This window comes from Ranitomeya imitator, chromosome 2 (assembly GCF_032444005.1).
Source record: "Ranitomeya imitator isolate aRanImi1 chromosome 2, aRanImi1.pri, whole genome shotgun sequence".
Classification (NCBI taxonomy): domain Eukaryota; kingdom Metazoa; phylum Chordata; class Amphibia; order Anura; family Dendrobatidae; genus Ranitomeya; species Ranitomeya imitator.
In genome coordinates, this window is record NC_091283.1 from 229,451,995 (window position 1) to 229,470,724 (window position 18,730).

Here is an 18,730-nt window from a genome sequence, read left to right on the forward strand (position 1 = left end):
CAACCATTTTGGGTGTGGCCCCCTGGTGTGGAGGGGTGACCATCACGGTATGGCCCCCTGGTCTCCAGAAGCATTTATAGCTAATAATACCCTGTTAGGGTAAAGTCCGTGGGGTCATGGCAATCATATTTTGCATGCCTACAGAAAAAATTGCCTCCTCCGAGCTAGGCACAGCGACTGAAGGGGAGCAAAAAAAAAAAAAAAAGGTAAGCATGCTTTTCAATAGAATCTGTAGCTTCAAGGACCCACTCTTTTTGTTCATGCGACTTGAGAATGCCGAGGCACAAATGTTGACTGTTCATATTGACCAACTCGTTTTTATAAGGTTGTCTTCTGGACAAAGCAGTAATCTAGTGCATTAAACTAAAGAGCAGTATAGGTATTCTGGGTGACATGCCTATTCCCGATGCCCTTGATCCTACCAAGGGTAAAGTAATTAAGGGCATCAACATGAAGGGCAGGATGCCTATTCTCTTGAGATGATGGGAGCAGCTAAGAGTAAAATCATGTGCATTAACACAAAGGGCAATATGCCTATCCCCAAGGACTTTGACCCAGTTGGAGTGGTTAACAGTGGTTGTCATCACGTGCATTTTATATACAATTAACATACCGTATTTTCCGGCGTATAAGACGACTTTTTGACCCCTAAAAATTGTCCCAAAAGTCGGGGGTCGTCTTATACGCCGGTTACGGCGTGTGCAGGGAGCGATCCTGGATGTCAGCGTGTGGTTCCCAGGGTCTGGAGGAGAGGAGACTCTCCTTCAGGCCCTGGGATCCATATTCATGTAAAAAATAAAGAATAAAAATAAAAAACATGGATATACTCACCCTCAGACGGCCCCTGGCTCACAGCGCTGCTAGCGTCTGCCTCCGTTCCTAAGAATGCAGAGAGTGAAGGACCTTCGATGACGTCGCGGTCAGGTGACCGGTCACCTGACCGCTCATGTGACCGCGACGTCAGCGAAGGTCCTTCACTCTCTGCATTCTTAGGAACGGAGGCAGATGCTAGCAGCGCTGTGAGCCAGGGGCCGTCCGAGGGTGAGTATATCCATGTTTTTTATTTTTATTCTTTATTTTTTACATGAATATGGATCCCAGGGCCTGAAGGAGAGTCTCCTCTCCTCCAGACCCTGGGAACCACACGCTGTATAAGTTGACTGGGCGTATAAGATGACCCCCGTCTTATACGGCCGGCATATCCCAAATTCCATATTTTATATGGAAAAGTTGAGGGTCGTCTTATACGCCCAGTCGTCTTATACACTAGAAAATACGGTAGGTTTATTTCAATTACTAGGTCCAAATATTATGAAAATTATTTAAGGGTCAGTTTTAATATTGATGTTATGTTTTATTTACTCCTTATTTATAGTATCTTTCTCTTTATATATACTCATCACTTTTCCGGTAGTAGTAGTAAGTAGGTTTAAGAAATGATTACTGCACAGCAGAGCTACTGTACAGTTGTTGCCTAAAGTATTGACACCCCTGCAATTCTGTCAGATAATACTCAGTTTCTTCCTGAAAATGATTGCAAACACAAATTCTTTGTTATTATTATCTTCATTAAACTTGTCTTAAATGAAAAAGCACAAAAAGAATTGTCCTAAAGCCAAATTGGATATAATTCCACACCAAACATAAAAAAGGGGGTGGACAAAAGTATTGGCACTGTTCAAAAAATCATGTGATGCTTCTCTAATTTGTGTAATTAACAGCACCTGTAACTTACGATACGATACGATACACTTTATTGATCCCGTTGGAAATTATGGTATCACAGCAGCACAACTTAAATAATAAAAATCATAAAGGAATTACTTAATTGACATGACAGTGGAGTTGACAGAAGAACATTATACATTATACATTAGAATAGGACATACACAACAAGTGAACTGAAATGTAGAGAAATAAGTAGACATTCACCTTGGTGGTTTAACCCTAATGTTATTGTTGTACATTCCCATGGCAGTTGGCACAAACGATTTCCTATATTTTTCCTTCTTACACCTCAGAAGTATTAGCCGGTTACTGAAGGTGCTCTTCTGTCTCATGAATAGCTCATATAATGGATGTGCATTATTGTTCATAATTGCCATACACTTTTTCAGAGTTCTTTTCTCCACTACCTCCCCAAAAGAGTCCAGCTTGCAGCCCACAGCAGAACTTGCCTTCTTAATAATCTTATTCAGCTTATTAGCATCAGAGGCCCGCACACTAATACCCCAGCACGTGATTGCAAAAAAGATGGCACTTGCCACTACAGATTGGTAGAACATTTCTAACATTTTGCTACACATATTAAAAGACCTCAGTTTACTTAGGAAATACAATCTACTCATCCCCTTCTTGTACACAAACTGAGTGGCATCTCCAGTCCAGTTTGCTATCCAAATGGACCCCCAAATATTTGTAACTCTCCACCTGCTCTACCTCCTGACCAGCAATAGTGATCAGTAAGCATTCCATCTTTATCCTGCTATAGTTGGCCACCAACTCCTTAGTTTTCTTAACATTTAGTTGTAGATAGTTACCATTGCACCAATCCACGAAATTCGACACCACCCTTCTGTATTCCTCATCCCCCTGATCTCCCCTAATGCATCCCACAACCACAGAGTCATCCGAAAATTTTTGAAGGTGGCAAAGTTCAGATTTATACTGAAAGTCTGAAGTATACAGTGTGAATAGAAAGGGCGCAAGCACCGTTCCCTGGGGGGCACCTACACTGCTGAATAATCTGCTTGACACCACTGCTCCCATCTGTACAAACTGTGGCCGATCTGATAGGTAGTCAGTTATCCAAATTCTCATCTCCTCCTCAACCTTCATCTTTTTGTGTAGTAAAAGTGGCTGCAGGGAGTTAAATGCACTCGAGAAATCGAAGAACATCGCTCGCACCATGGTACCGTCAGTCTCCAGAAATGAATGTACCCTATGTAACAGAGAAAGAATAGCATCATCCACCCCCAATCTATGTCGGTAGGCAAACTGAAGAGGATCGATAAAAGCATTGACCCTTGGTCTTAAGTGAGCAAGCACTAATCTTTCCAAGGCCTTCATAGCGTGAGATGTTAAGGCTACAGGACGATAGTCATTTAGGGTTGCAGGACAAGAAGTCTTGGGTACCGGCACCAGACAGGAAGTTTTCCATAACACAGGTACCCTCTGTGTTTGTATACTTCCATTAAATAGGCGTGTAAAGACAGTACACAGCTGGTCTGCACAAACTTTAAGGACATGTGATCTGAGTCCATCTGGTCCTGCTGCTTTACCAATGTTAAGTGACTTAAACTGCCTCCTCACATCATTTTCGGATACTCTAAAATTAGTCTGCTCATCCTTCAATATCGATGTTGCAGAATTTGCACCCAATTCCCATCCACCATCAGTTGGCAGTACACATGTACTGCTAAACCTGTTGAAATACTCATTCATCTCATTAGCCTTGTCCAGATTTCCACCATCATGTTCAGGCCTCACCATAAGCCCACCTTACCTGTGGCACCTAACAGGTGTTGGCAATAACTAAATCACACTTGCAGCCAGTTGACATGGATTAAAGTTGACTTAACCTCTGTACTGTGTCCTTGTGTGTACCACATTGAGCATGGAGAAAAGAAAGAAGACCAAAGAACTGTCTGAGGACTTGAGAAACCAAATTGTGAGGAAGCATGAGCAATCTCAAGGCTACAAGTCCATCTCCAAAGACCTGAATGTTCCTGTGTTTACCGTGCGCAGTGTCATCAAGAAGTTTAAAGCCTATGGCACTGTGGGTAACCTCCCTAGATGTGGACGGAAAAGAAAAATTGACAAGAGATTTCAACTGAAGATTGTGCGGATGTTGGGTAAAGAACCTCTACTAACATCCAAACAAGTTCAAGCTGCCCTGCAGTCCGAGGGTACAACAGTGTCAACCCGTACTATCCGTCGGCGTCAGAATGAAAAGGGACTGTATGGTAGGAGACCCAGGAAGACCCCACTTCTTACCCCGAGACATAAAAAAGCCAGGCTGGAGTTTGCCAAAACTTACCTGAAAAAGCCTAAAACGATTTGGAAGAATGTTCTCTGGTCAGATGAGACAAAAGTAGAGCTTTTTGGGCAAAGGCATCAACAGAGTTTACAGGAGAAAAAAAGAGGCATTCAAAGAAAAGAACACGGTCCTTACAGTGAAACATGGCGGAGGTTCCCTGATGTTTTGGGGTTGCTTTGCTGCCTCTGGCACTGGACTGCTTGACCGTGTGCATGACTTTATGAAGTCGGAAGACTACCAACAAATTTTGCAGCATAATGTAGGGCCCAGTGTGAGAAAGCTGGGTCTCCCTCAGAGGTCATGGGTCTTCCAGCAGGACAATGACCCAAAACACACTTCAAAAAGCACTAGAAAATGGTTTGAGAGAAAGCACTGGAGACTTCTAAGGTGGCCAGCAATGAGTCCAGACCTGAATCCCTTAGAACACCAGTGGAGAGATCTAAAAATGGCAGTTTGGAGAAGGCACCCTTCAAATATCAGGGACCTGGAGCAGTTTGCCAAAGAAGAATGGTCTAAAATTCCAGCAGAGCATTGTAAGAAACTCATTGATGGTTACCGGAAGCGGTTGGTCGCAGTTATTTTGGCTAAATAAAGCTCTGTCAATCATGTTAAGTATCTGCCCACCGCAGATTCGGGAGTAAGACAGAGCTTCCATGTCCTGACATGCCTGGACATGGTCACTCTTGAACAAACAATAGTCTCTACACAGGCATCAAGGAGTCGGTGTGCTACAGTATTGGTGAGGTTGTTTAAAGTTTGAGTACATTTATATTAATAATAATAATTAATAGTTTAATGCTTTTCTTATTAAGGGCTTATACACACACAGCGCTATTCTGAGTGATCATCGTTCAGAACCCCCCCCCCCCCCCCCCATTGATTTCAATGAGGTTAAACACATGAGGTGTTTTTGAAACACTCACAGAGTGAGTAAATCACTGCTTGCACTACTTTTTGATTGCTGTAATAAATGCAGCATTATTATCATACATTTATATAGCCACATTTATTCTATGGCGCTTTACATGTGAAAAGGGGCAAATATAGACAAGTACAATAAACATGAGCAATACAAGGCACACACAAGTACAGAAGGAGAGAGGACCCTCCCCGCGAGGGCTCACAGTCTGCAGGGGATGAGAGAGGATACACTAGGAGAGGGTAGAGCTGGTCGTGCAGCGGTTCAGTAGAGTAAGGATCACTGCAGGTTGTAGGCTTGTCAGAAGAGGTGGGTCTTCAGGTTCTTTTTGAAGGTTTCCATGGTAGGTGAGAGTCTGATGTGTTGGGGTAGAGAGTTCCAGAGTATGGTGGAAGCACGGGAGAAGTCTTGTATGCGGTTGTGGGAAGAAGAGATCTTAAGAGGATCGAAGGTTGCGTGTGGGTAAGTATCGGGAGACCATGTCACAGATGTATGAAGGAGCCAGGTTGTGGATGGCTTTGTATGTCATGGTTAGGGTTTTTAACTGGAGCCTCTGGACAATAGGAAGCCAGTGAAGGGGATGGCAGAGAGGATAGGCTGGAGAATAACGAGGAGACAGGTGGATTAGTCGGGCAATAGAGTGTAGGATGGATTGGAGTGGTGCCAGAGTGCAGGAGGGGAGGCCAAAGAGTAGGAGGCTGCAGTAATTGAGGCGGGAGATGATAAGGGCGTGCACTAGCATTCTTATGGTTTCATGGTCAATGAATGCACGGATCCGGGAAATATTTATGAGTTTAAGTCAGCAGAAAGAGGTAAGGGCTTGGATATGAGGATTGAAAGAGAGCAGAGTCAAGGATCACCCCGAGACACAAAGCATGCGGGACTGGGGAAAGTGAGCAGCCATTGACATTGATGGATAGGTTTGGTGGAGGGGTAGAGTGAGAAGGGGGAAAGATGATGAATTCTGTTTTGTCCATGTTCAGTTTTAGAAAGCGAGCAGAAAAGAAGGCTGAGATAGCAGACAGACATTGTGGGATTTTGGTGAGTAAGGAGGAGAGGTCGGGTACAGATAGGTAGATCTGCGTGTCAACGGCGTAGAGATGATACTACAAACCGTGGGATTCTATGAGTTGTCCCAGGCTGAAGATGTAGATGCAGAAGAGCATGGGCCCTAGCACTGAGCCTTGGGGAACACCAACAGACAGGGGGTGAAGTGAGGAGGTGGTGTGGGAGAGGGAGACACTGAATGTTCGGTCTGTTAGATATGACGAGATTCAGGATAGGGCACATAATACATGCACATAAATGCAGAGGAAGCCTGAAATATAAAACCTATGTACTACAGGGCATATAAACCAAAAAAAGTGCAAAATACTAACAATTTATATACACAATGTAAAAATATATATATGTTCGTGATATAAAATTATCAAGGAATTATGCAAAATAGATGTGTATAAAAAAACTCACATACAATAAAGTGCCTCAGTGCAAAATACTATACCGCTGTATGCGTATATATGTGCCCAAACAAACGGGAGGGACTGGCTATAAAAACCAACCACTGCTGCCTAACTCCGTCTGTCAACATAGCATATCATATGCCCTAGACACACGCCAAAACCACCAGGCTCCAAGCAATCTATATATATAATTGTCTAAGGGTTTTTCCGTCTGTCTGTCTTTCTGTCTGTCTGTCTGTCCTGGAAATCCTGCGTTTCTGATTGGTCGAGGCCGCCAGGAATCGACCAATCAGCGACGGGCACAGCGACGATGATGTCATAAAGGACGTAGACATCCCGCGTCTGATTGGTCGAGGCCGCCAGGCCTCGACCAATCAGCAACGGGCACAGTATCGACGTAGATGTCATAATGGTTGCCATGGCGACGATGATGTCATAAAGGTTGCCTCGACCAATCAGCGACGGGCACAGTCTGCCGCGAATTCTGGAATGATCATTGTCCATATACTACGGGGACATGCATATTCTAGAATACCCGATGCGTTAGAATCGGGCCACAATCTGGTCTATATATATAATTGTCTAAGGGTTTTTCCGTCTGTCTGTCCTGGAAATCCCACGTCCCTGATTGGTCGACGCCGCCAGGCCTCGACCAATCAGCGACGGGCACAGCGACGATGATGTCATAAAGGACGTAGACATCCCGCGTCTCTGATTGGTAGAGGCCGCCAGGCCTCGACCAATCAGCAACGGGCACAGCGACGATGATGTCATAATGGTTGCCATGGCGACGATGATGTCATAAAGGTTGCCTCGATCAATCAGCGATGGACACAGTCTGCCGCGAATTCTGGAATCATCATTGTCCATATAGTACGGGGACATGCATATTCTAGAATACCCGATGCGTTAGAATCGGGCCACAATCTAGTGTTATATATAATGCTCATAATACATTAGCACATAATGGTCACTACCTTCAAAAGGTCCGTTCCTCCAAGCACAGTGCACCCCGACGCGCGTTTCGGATATACTCCTTCGTCAGGGGGTTTTATATTTCAGGCTTCCTCTGCATGTATGTGCATGTATGTGTCTTTACATACACCTTTGCGTGCCATGAGATCCAAGTAATGAAGCGGTCTTTTATTAGTATTTGAATTTTACCTTCTGTTGTGTCCGTTCACTTTTTTGTGCTATAAGTATTGGAATATTTTCCTTTTTATAGGCTATTTTGATAGCACATATTTATTGTGTCTCCAAGCACAGGCACACTTTTGTAGTGCCACTTTGTTATGATTTAATAAAGATATAATTTTGTTATACCATATTTGCCTTTCTTCATTCATTGTTTTGGTATATAACAATATATTATTTGGATTTCCATTTTGGGTCTTGTTTCTTATTTAAGGCATTTGTGAAAGAGATTGTCAGGCTCCATGGGGTTCCCACGGACATTGTTTCCGATAGAGGACCACAGTTTGTGGCTCGCTGTTGGCGTGCTTTTTGTGACAGATTAAAGGTTCATTTGTCATTTTCGTCAGGTTATCATCCGGAGTCCAATGGTCAGACCGAAAGGAAAACCAGGACATCGATCAGTTTTTGAGATGTTTTGTAGCAGACAATCAGGAGATGTGGTCGGAATATCTACCACTAGATGAGTTTGCTCTTCACAATGATACGTCTTCCTCGGCTGGGTGTCCTTTTTTTGCTGTACAGGGAGGCATCCATCTTACGGTCCATTTTCAAAAATTGAGGTAGCGGTGCCTGAGGAGAGTTTTTCTGGAAATTTGGACAGGGTTTGGATCAATGTACGCCATAATCTGAAAGAGGCAAATAGGAGGTCAAATAAATATTTTGACAAGAAAAGAAGGGAGGCGTTGTTTGCAGTTGGGGACATGGTCTGGTAGTCCTCTAGGAATCTACGTTTGAAGATCCCTTCTAAAAAACTGGGGCCTAAGTTTGTAGGACCCTTCAAAGTGGTTCAGGTTGTCAACTCGGCAGTGGTGAGATTAGACATCCCCTCGTCCTGGAGAATTCAGTTTTTCATGTATCTTTACTGAAGAAAGTTGACACACCAGATAAGGAGCCGATGCCGACTGTTCCTCCAGTTGATGAGGATTGAGAGATTGAGATTTCACGCATTTTAGATTCCAGGTGGCACAGAGGAAGGTTGCAGTATCTAGTGTCCTGGAAGGGTTTTGGCCCCGAGGATAATTCCTGGGTGAAAGCTGAGGATGACTCGGCCTCAAGGCTGATTAAGGCTAGGTTCACATTGCGTTAAGTGCAGTCCGTTCAGCGCATACGCTAATGGACTCCGTTAACGCAAGTGTCGAAAAAGATCGCGTTTATGCGATCGCGCTAGCGCAGATGCTCTATCTGTGCTAGCGGTGACGGACCCGAAAACGCTGCAGACTGCATCCGAGGGTCCATCACAGAATGACGGCACATCACTAACACATGCCGATTATGACATGCATTAGCGATGCGCTACATAATGGCAGTCACTGGGTGCGCTAACGGATCCGTTACATAGCGTTAGTGTTGCTATGTAACGGATGCCGTCAGCGGACTGCACTTAACGCAATGTGAACCCAGCCTAAGGCTTTTCACAGGAGATTTCCGAATAAGGCTCGGCCAAGAGGATCCTCGTAAAAGAGGAGGTACTGTTAGAATCTGTTTTGTTTTTGACCATCCGCTATCTTGTTGTAGTTTTCTGGCTGATCTTTATCCCCTGGTGCTGGGTTCTCTTAGGTCAGGTGATTGTATTACCCTTTATTACCCAGCACCAGCCTCCCAGTCCTTGCTGGACAACAGTGTTAATCCGCTAGAGTTCTGGCTAGGTGCTTTGATAGCTTTCTGTGTTGGATTTTATGCAGTTCTGGGACCTCTGGTTCTGCTATCCTTAGTTTCTGATTTCAGTTGGTTTCTGCAGCCTTCTCTGGGTTTTCAATTAGGAGGTGCCCTGTCTTATACCCAGTCCTTAGATCTTTTAGGGACCTCCTTCCCCCCATCTATGGGTCTTCACTTGAGATTAACCTAGGTGGGTCTATTCACAAGGAATGGTTCGCCCACACCATCGTAGGGTATCAGCCTAGTCTCAGTGCAGGGTCAGTTTTCCCCCTTCTATCCTAGATCTGTGTTGCAGTTCGTAACAGACAACTTCAGTGGAAATGCCTTAAGACAAGGAAGTGATGCTCAGTAGTGTGCGTGGCCTCCACGTGCCTGTACGATCTCTCTACAATGCCTGGGCATGCTTCTGATGATGTAGCGCATGGTCTCCAGAGGGATCTCCTCCCAGACCTGGACTAAAACACTGCCAACTCCTGGACAGTCTGTGGTGCAACGTGATGTTGGTGTGAGACATGATGTTCCAGATGTGTTCAATGGGATTCAGGTCTGCGGAACGGGCGAGCCAGTCCATTGCTTCAATGCCTTAATTTTGCAGGAACTGCTGACACACTCCAGCCACATGTGGTCTGGCATTGTCCTGCATTAGGAGGAACCCAGGGCCAACCGCACCAGCATATGGTCTCACAAGGGGTCTGAGGATCTCGTCTCGGTACCTAATGGCAATCAGGCTAACTCTGGTGACCACATGGAGGGCTGTGCGGCCCCCCAAAGAAATGCCACCCGACACCATTACTGACCCAATGCCAAACTCGTCATGCTGAAGGATGTTGCAGGCAGCAGATCGCTCTCCACGGCGTCTCCAGACTCTGTCACATCTGCTCAGTGTGAACCTGCTTTCATCTGTGAAGAGCACAGGGCGCCAGTGGCGAATGCGCCAATCCTGGTGATCTGTGGCAAATGCCAAACATCCTGCACGGTGTTGGGCTCTGAGCACAACCACCATCTGTGGACATCGGGCACTCAGACCATCTTCATGGAGTCGGTTTCTAACTGTTTGTGCAGACACATGCACATTTGTGGCCTGATGGAGGTCATTTTGCAGGGCCCTGGCAGTGCTCCTCCTTGCACAACGGCTGAGGTAGCGGTCCTGCTGCTGGGTTGTTGCCCTTCTACGGCCCCCTCCACATCTCCTGGTGTACTGGCCTGTCTCCTGGTAGCGCCTCCAGCCTCTGGAAACTATGCTGAGACACAGCAAACCTTCTTGCCACAGCTCACATTGATGTGCCATCCTGGATCAGCTGCACTACCTGAGCCACTTGTGTGGGTTGTAGAGTCCGTCTCATGCTACCACGAGTGTGAAAGCACAACCAACATTCAAAAGTGACCAAAACATCAGCCACAAAGCATTGGTAATGAGATGTGGTGTGTGGGCCCCACCTGCAGAACCACTCCTTTATGGAGTGTGTCTTGATAATTGCCAATAATTTCCATCTGTTGTCTATTCCATTTGCACAACAGCATGTGAGATTGATTGTCAAACAGTGTTGCTTCCTAAGTCACAGTTTGATTTCACATAAGTTTAATTTACTTGGAGTTAGATTCTGTTGTTCCCTTTATTTTATTGAGCAGTGTATAAAGAAACAGTCTTGTGACATATCAAATGAAAGCCGATACCGTTCTGAGAACAATGATGCCTCTCCCACCTTTATCTTAATTCTAGCCCAAGATATGATAAAAAATGTGAAGCCATACCAGGCCAAAATTCGCGCTTTTCAAAATTTTGGAAGTCTGTAAAAAATTAACTGATGAAGAAAAAAATTAAAAACTTTTAATTTGTAATTATCTAAAGTTGTACTTCATAAAAAAAAATCCAAAGAAGTCAGGTAAAAAATATTCATATTTGGATCACTTGATATGGAATTACCTTTTTGAGGCATGACAGATGTCGTTATACAGGTATTTAGACTGTGGCTGCCACTTTTATTATGGTGTACCTTTCACATTCCCCATGATGGGATCCTCATTGCAGGATGTTTATCGACTTATTTTGCTTTAGTTACAGTAGTTATCGATCATAATTTGGTAGAGTTGCATTGATAAAATTATTCTGTTGGAGCTCTGTTGATGGCTTTATTAGGCATGGTTAATGGCAGTCGAGTCTATTTAAGGTGACAAATAGCCTCTTGGTGGCGGTTTAGGAGTCAGGTGTAAGTTGCAGACAAGTTAAGGTGGACTCATTTTAATAGAGGAGGTTAAAAACGTCATGGTGATGAACAGGCTCGGCTTTGGTGGCCAGCCTCAAGGACAGTGGTTAAGCACACGAGGGAGGCTAATACGGCCATTGGTGCCCTGAAAGTTTACTGGCTCTGCTTGAATGGCAAGCCAGTGCGTGCCGCCCCTTTATGGCCATTTGTCCTGGTGCTGTATGTCAGACAGTTAAGGGCATCACAGTACTTGTAGATCCCAATGTACTAGCACTTCACCTGACTCGTACTGTGGTTGTTTTAATCCTACGATTTAAATAAAGCTGTGGCCATTTTGACAAAAATAATGTGTTTTGTGTATTTATTCTAGTGCCTAGGTTTACTATAGTTATGGTTGTTTTAAGATGGAGTGAGGGTCCGTCCCACATCCAAAAGTCATGACATTAGTGAAGAAGGACACCGCTGAACGGCGGCCAGACAGAGTCCAGAGTAACTCTGCTGTCTCATTATAGTGAATGGATCCCTCAGGGGTTTCATCTGAATCACGTCACTCAGAGATTTAGATGGAAACTTCAAAGTGCTCAGCGTAGAGTGCTGGATAACTGTGATCCCAAACGTTATGTAAAATGTTGCCAATAAAAGCTTCATCTCAATCGCAAAAAAAGCAACTCCCCACTTAGGTGCGTCATCTGTTAACGGAAATATAGGGGGCTTCCACATTACTGGTAGAACGAAGACACTGGAAAAACAAAATGGCTCCTCACCCGCTAAACGAAATTCAGTAAATTCTGTGCGCTTAAATTCAAATGCCCCCCTCCCTCCATTCTGAGCCCCAGTGTGCCTAAACCACATAGAGTATCCACATATTTGGCATTTCTGTAGTGATGAGATCCCGCCTAACCTACAGGTGCATGTCTCCAGAAGCACGGGCTGGGCATACTGTACTGGTGACCGAAAAGTACTGATGACTGCAGCGTACTGGTCACTACAGCGTACTGGTCACTAGAATGGCAGATTGCATTTTTCACTCGGCAACATTCGCTGCTGCTTGTTTCTGGAAAACACCCATGGAGTCAAAATCATCATTACACCTGTAGATAAATTCCCACAGGGTTATACGTTCCAAAATGTGGTCACTTGAGGGAGGATTCTGCTCTTCTAGCACTTAGGGGCTCATTATATGGCATCCACAAACTAGTGTAGGAAATAGGGTTGAGCGAAACGGATCGGTCATTTTCATAAGTCCCTTCATAGTACAATGAAGTGTCTCTGGCGGTGGTGGTGCGCACCCAACGTCAGACACACTGTTGTAACATGAGGGGCCCTGGGCCTGTACCGCTGGCCACGAGAGAGTGTCCCCCCAGCTCAAACAGTGCTCTACCACTTGCAAAATTATCTCTCACAGCTCCACCAATGTTTAGTCTATGCGCCGAAATCCTTCAATGCCTGGCACGGACATTACCAATTTGTTGACATGTATGATGCTAGTTAAAATATTCAGGGGCCCTGTCCTACATTTACACCAGTAAATACTTTGCGCCAAATTACAATGTCTGAAAGTCAGCACAGGAGCCCACCCCTGTACCTAAGTATGCCACCCTTTTTTTTTTTTTTGTTTTGCGAGACATTAACATCTATTTATTTTTTGGGAGTACTAACTGTCAGACACTCCTTACAATTGTCCCCCGCTGACAACACCAATGCTGCCTGTGCACCCCTGCAACATAATCGAAGCTGCATTGAGCATATTTTGTTATTTTAGGCCTAATAAGTCTGTCTGCGGTCCATCCTACCAATTGTCCTCCGGCGACCACACCAATGCTGCCTGTGCACCCCTGCAACATAATTCTAACTGCATTGAGCCTAATTTTTTTATTTTAGGCCTACTAAGTCTGTCTGCGGTCCCTCCTTCCAATTGTCCTCCACTGACCACAGCAATGCTGCCCGTGTACCCATGTAACCTTTTTTAAACCTGCAGCGAGCCAACTTTGTGGTGTAAGGCCTACTAGCAGTGTCTGTCTGCGCCACTCAATGCAGCTGTCCTCCTCTTAAAAAAAAATTAGCTGCAATTGTCTGGCTTTCAGCCTGTCGGAATTTTAACCCCTTCAAGTCGCGGCCCTTTTTCGTTTTTCCGTGTTCGTTTTTCACTCCCCTCCTTCCCAGAGCCATAACTTTTTTATTTTTCCATCAATATGGTCATGTGAGGGCTTATTTTTTGCGGGACGAGTTGTACTTTTGAACGACACCATTGGTTTTACCATGTCTTTTACTAGAAAAGGGGAAAAAAATTCCAAGTGCGGTGAAATTGCAAAAAAAGTGCAATCCCACACTTGTTTTTTGTTTGGCTTTTTTGCTAGGTTCATTAAATGCTAAAACTAACCTGCGATTGTGATTCTCTAGGTCACTACGAGTTCATAGACACCTAATATGTCAAGGTTATTTTTTATCCAAGTGGTGAAAAAAAATTCAAAACTTTGCTTAACCCCTTCCCGACCCATGACGCCACGTAGGCGTCATGAAAGTCAGTGCCATTCCGACCCATGACGCCTATGTGGCGTCATGGAAAGATCGCGTCCCTGCAGGCCGGGTGAAAGGGTTAACTCCCATTTCACCCGATCTGCAGGGACAGGGGGAGTGGTAGTTTAGCCCAGGGGGGGTGGCTTCACCCCCTCGTGGCTACGATCGCTCTGATTGGCTGTTGAAAGTGAAACTGCCAATCAGAGCGATTTGTAATATTTCACCTATTATAATGGGTGAAATATTACAATCCAGCCATGGCCGATGCTGAAATATCATCGGCCATGGCTGGAAATACTAATGTGCCCCCACCCCACCGATCGCCCCTCCAGCCCCCCGATCTGGCCGGTACACTGCTCCGGCTCCCCTCCGTCCAGTGCTCCGCTCACCCCCCCGTGCTCCAATCACCCCCCCTGCACTCCGATCCACCTCCCCGGTGCTCCGTTCCACCCCCCCGTGCTCCGTTCCAGCCCCCCGTGCTCCGTTCCACGCCCCCCGTTCTCCGTTCCACCCCTCCCGCGCTCCGATTCCCCCCCCGTGCTCCGATCCCCCCCCCTCATACTTACCGATCCAGCCGGGGTCCCGTCCGTCTTCTCCCTGGGCGCCGCCATCTTCCAAAATGGCGGGCGCATGCGCAGTGCACCCGCCGAATCTGCCGGCCGGCAGATTCGTTCCAAAGTGCATTTTGATCACTGAGATAAATTATATCTCAGTGATCAAAATAAAAAAAATAATAAATGACCCCCCCCCTTTGTCACCCCCATAGGTAGGGACAATAAAAAAATAAAGAAATTTTTTTTTTCCACTAATGTTAGAATAGGGTTAGGGTTAGGGGTAGGGGTAGGGTTAGGGGTAGGGTTAGGGCTAGGGGTTAGGGCTAGGGGTAGGGTTAGGGTTAGGGTTAGGGCTAGGGGTAGGGTTAGGGCTAGGGTTAGGGCTAGGGGTAGGGTTAGGGCTAGGGGTAGGGTTAGGGGTAGGGTTAGGGGTAGGGTTAGGGCTAGGGGTAGGGTTAGGGCTAGGGTTAGGGCTAGGGGTAGGGTTAGGGCTAGGGTTAGGGGTAGGGTTAGGGCTAGGGTTAGGGTTTCGGTATGTGCACACGTATTCTGTTCCTCTGCGGATTTTTCCGCTGCGGATTTGATAAATCCGCAGTGCTAAACCGCTGCGGATTTATGGCGGATTTACCGCGTTTTTTTCTGCGCATTTCACTGCGGTTTTACAACTGCGATTTTCTATTGGAGCAGTTGTAAAACCGCTGCGGAATCCGCACAAAGAAGTGACATGCTGCGGAATGTAAACCGCTGCGTTTCCGTGCAGTTTTTCCGCAGCATGTGTACAGCGATTTTTGTTTCCCGTAGGTTTACATTGAACTGTAAACTCATGGGAAACTGCTGCGGATCCGCAGCGTTTTCCGCAGCGTGTGCACATACCTTTAGAATTAGGCCATGTGCACACGGTGCGGATTTGGCTGCGGATCCGCAGCAGTGTTCCATCAGGTTTACAGTACCATGTAAACATATGAAAAACCAAATCCGCTGTGCCCATGGTGCGGAAAATACCGCGCGGAAACGCTGCGTTGTATTTTCCGCAGCATGTCAATTCTTTGTGCGGATTCCGCAGCGTTTTACACCTGTTCCTCAATAGGAATCCGCAGGTGAAATCCGCACAAAAAACACTGGAAATCCGTGGAAAATCCGCAGGTAAAACGCAGTGCCTTTTACCCGTGGATTTTTCAAAAATGGTGCGGAAATATCTCACACGAATCCGCAACGTGGGCACATAGCCTTAGGGTTAGGGTTGGAATTAGGGTTGTGGTTAGGGTTAGGGGTGTGTTGGGGTTAGGGTTGTGGTTAGGGGTGTGTTGCGGTTAGGGTTGTGATTAGGGTTATGGCTACAGTTGGGATTAGAGTTAGGGATGTGTTGGGGTTAGTGTTGGAGGTAGAATTGAGGGGTTACCACTGTTTAGGCACATCAGGGGTCTCCAAACGCAACATGGCGCCACCATTGATTCCAGCCAATCTCGTATTCAAAAAGTCAAATGGTGCTCCCTCACTTCCGAGCCCTGACGTGTGCCCAAACAGTGGTTTACCCCCACATATGGGGTATCAGTGTACTCAGGACAAACTGCGCAACAATTACTGGGGTCCAATTTCTCCTGTTACCCTTGTGAATCTAAAAAAATGCTTGCTAAAACATAATTTTTGAGGAAAGAAAAATGATTTTTTATTTTCACGGCTCTGCATTGTAAACGTCTGTGAAGCACTTGGGGGTTCAAAGTGCTCACCACATATCTAGATAAGTTCCTTGGGGGGTCTAGTTTCTAAAATGGGGTCACTTGTGGGGGTTTCTACTGTTCAGGCACACCAGGGGCTCTGCAAACGCAACGTGACACCCGCAGACCATTCCATCAAAGTCTGCATTTCAAAAGTCACTACTTCCCTTCTGAGCCCCGACGTGTGCCCAAACAGTGGTTTACCCCCACTCATGGGGTATCAGCGTACTCAGGAGAAACTGGACAACAACTTTTGGGGTCAAATTTCTCCTGTTACCCTTGGGAAAATAAAAAATTGCAGGCTAAAAGATCATTTTTGAGAAAATAATTTTTTTTTTAATTTTCATGGCTCTGCGTTATAAACTTCTGTGAAGCACTTGGGGGTTCAAAGTCCTCACCACACATCTAGATTAGTTCCTTTGGGGGTCTAGTTTCCAAAATGGTGTCATTTCTGGGGGATCTCCAATGTTTAAGCACACAGGGGCTCTCCAAACGTGACATGGTGTCCGCTAATGATTGGAGCTAATTTTCCATTTAAAAAGCCAAATGGCGTGCCATCCCTTCCGAGCCCTGCCGTGCGCCCAAACAGTGGTTTACCCCCACATATGGGGTATCAGCGTACTCAGGACAAACTGGACAACAATATTTGGGGTCCAATTTCTCCCATTATCCTTGGCAAAATAGGAAATTCCAGGCTAAAAAATCATTTTTGAGGAAAGAAAAATTATTTTTTATTTTCATGGCTCTGCGTTATAAACTTCTGTGAAGCACCTGGGGGTTTAAAGTGCTCAATATGCATCTAGATAAGTTCCTTGGGGGGTCTAGTTTCCAAAATGGGGTCACTTGTGGGGGAGCTCCAATGTTTAGGCACACAGGGGCTCTCCAAACGCGACATGGTGTCCGCTAACAATTGGAGCTAATTTTCCATTCAAAAAGTCAAATGGCGCGCCTTCCCTTCCGAGCCCTGCCGTGTGCCCAAACAGTGGTTTACCCCCACATATGAGGTATCGGCGTACTCGGGAGAAATTGCCCAACAAATTTTATGATCCATTTTATCCTACTGCCCATGTGAAAATGAAAAAATTGAGGCGAAAAAAATTTTTTTGTGAAAAAAAAGTACTTTTTCATTTTTACAGATCAATTTGTGAAGCACCTGAGGGTTTAAAGTGCTCACTAGGCATCTAAATAAGTTCCTTGGGGGGTCTAGTTTCCAAAATGGGGTCACTTGTGGGGGAGCGCCAATGTTTAGGCACACAGGAGCTATCCAAACGCGACATGGTGTCCGCTAACGATGGAAATAATTTTTCATTCAAAAAGTCAAATGGCGCTCCTTCCCTTCCGAGCCTTACCATGTGCCCAAACAGTGGTTTACCACCACATGTGAGGTATTGGTGTACTCAGGAGAAATTGCCCAACACATTTTAGGATCCATTTTATCCTGTTGCCCATGTGAAAATGAAAAAATTGAGGCTAAAAGAATTTTTTTGTGAAAAAAAAGTACTTTTTCATTTTTACGGATCAATTTGTGAAGCACCTGGGGGTTCAAAGTGCTCACTATGCATCTAGATAAGTTCCTTGGGGCGTCTGGTTTCCAAAATGGGGTCACTTGTGGGGGAGCTCCAATTTTTAGGCACACGGGGGCTCTCCAAACGTGACATGGTGTCCGCTAAAGAGTGGAGCCAATTTTTGATTCAAAAAGTCAAATGGCGCTCCTTCCCTTCCAAGCCCTGCCGTGCGCCCAAACAGTGGTTTACCCCCACATATGAGGTATCAGCGTACTCAGGACAAATTGGACAACAACTTTCGTGGTTCAGTTTCTCCTTTTACCATTGGGAAAATAAAAAAATTGTTGCTAAAAGATAATTTTTGTGACTAAAGTTAAATGTTCATTTTTTCCTTCCATGTTGCTTCTGCTGCTGCGAAGCACCTGAAGGGTTAATAAACTTCTTGAATGTGGTTTTGAGTACCTTGAGGGGTGCAGTTTTTAGAATGGTGTCACTTTTGGGTATTTTCAGCCATATAGACCCCTCAAACTGACTTCAAATGTGAGGTGGTCCCTAAAAAAAATGGTTTTGTAAATTTCGTTGTAAAAATGACAAATCGCTGGTCAAATTTTAACCCTTATAACTTCCTAACAAAAAAAAATTTTGTTTCCAAAATTGTGCTGATGTAAAGTAAACATGTGGGAAATGTTATTTATTAACTATTTTGTGTCACATATCTCTCTGGTTTAACAGAATAAAAATTCAAAATGTGAAAATTGCGAAATTTTCAAAATTTTCGCCAAATTTCCGTTTTTATCACAAATAAACGCAGAATTTATTGACCTAAATTTACCACTAACATGAAGCCCAATATGTCACGAAAAAACAATCTCAGAACCGCTAGGATCCGTTGAAGCGTTCCTGAGTTATTACCTCATAAAGGGACACTGGTCAGAATTGCAAAAAACGGCAAGGTCTTTAAGGT

General features: G+C 45.1%; 1 protein-coding gene across 5 annotated transcripts in view; it reads right to left on the minus strand.

Annotated features, from left to right (window-relative positions):
• The window catches only part of PHKA1 (phosphorylase kinase regulatory subunit alpha 1), a 452,411-nt gene that overhangs the window by 122,417 nt on the left and 311,264 nt on the right, over positions 1 to 18,730 (minus strand). The window lies entirely within an intron of this gene.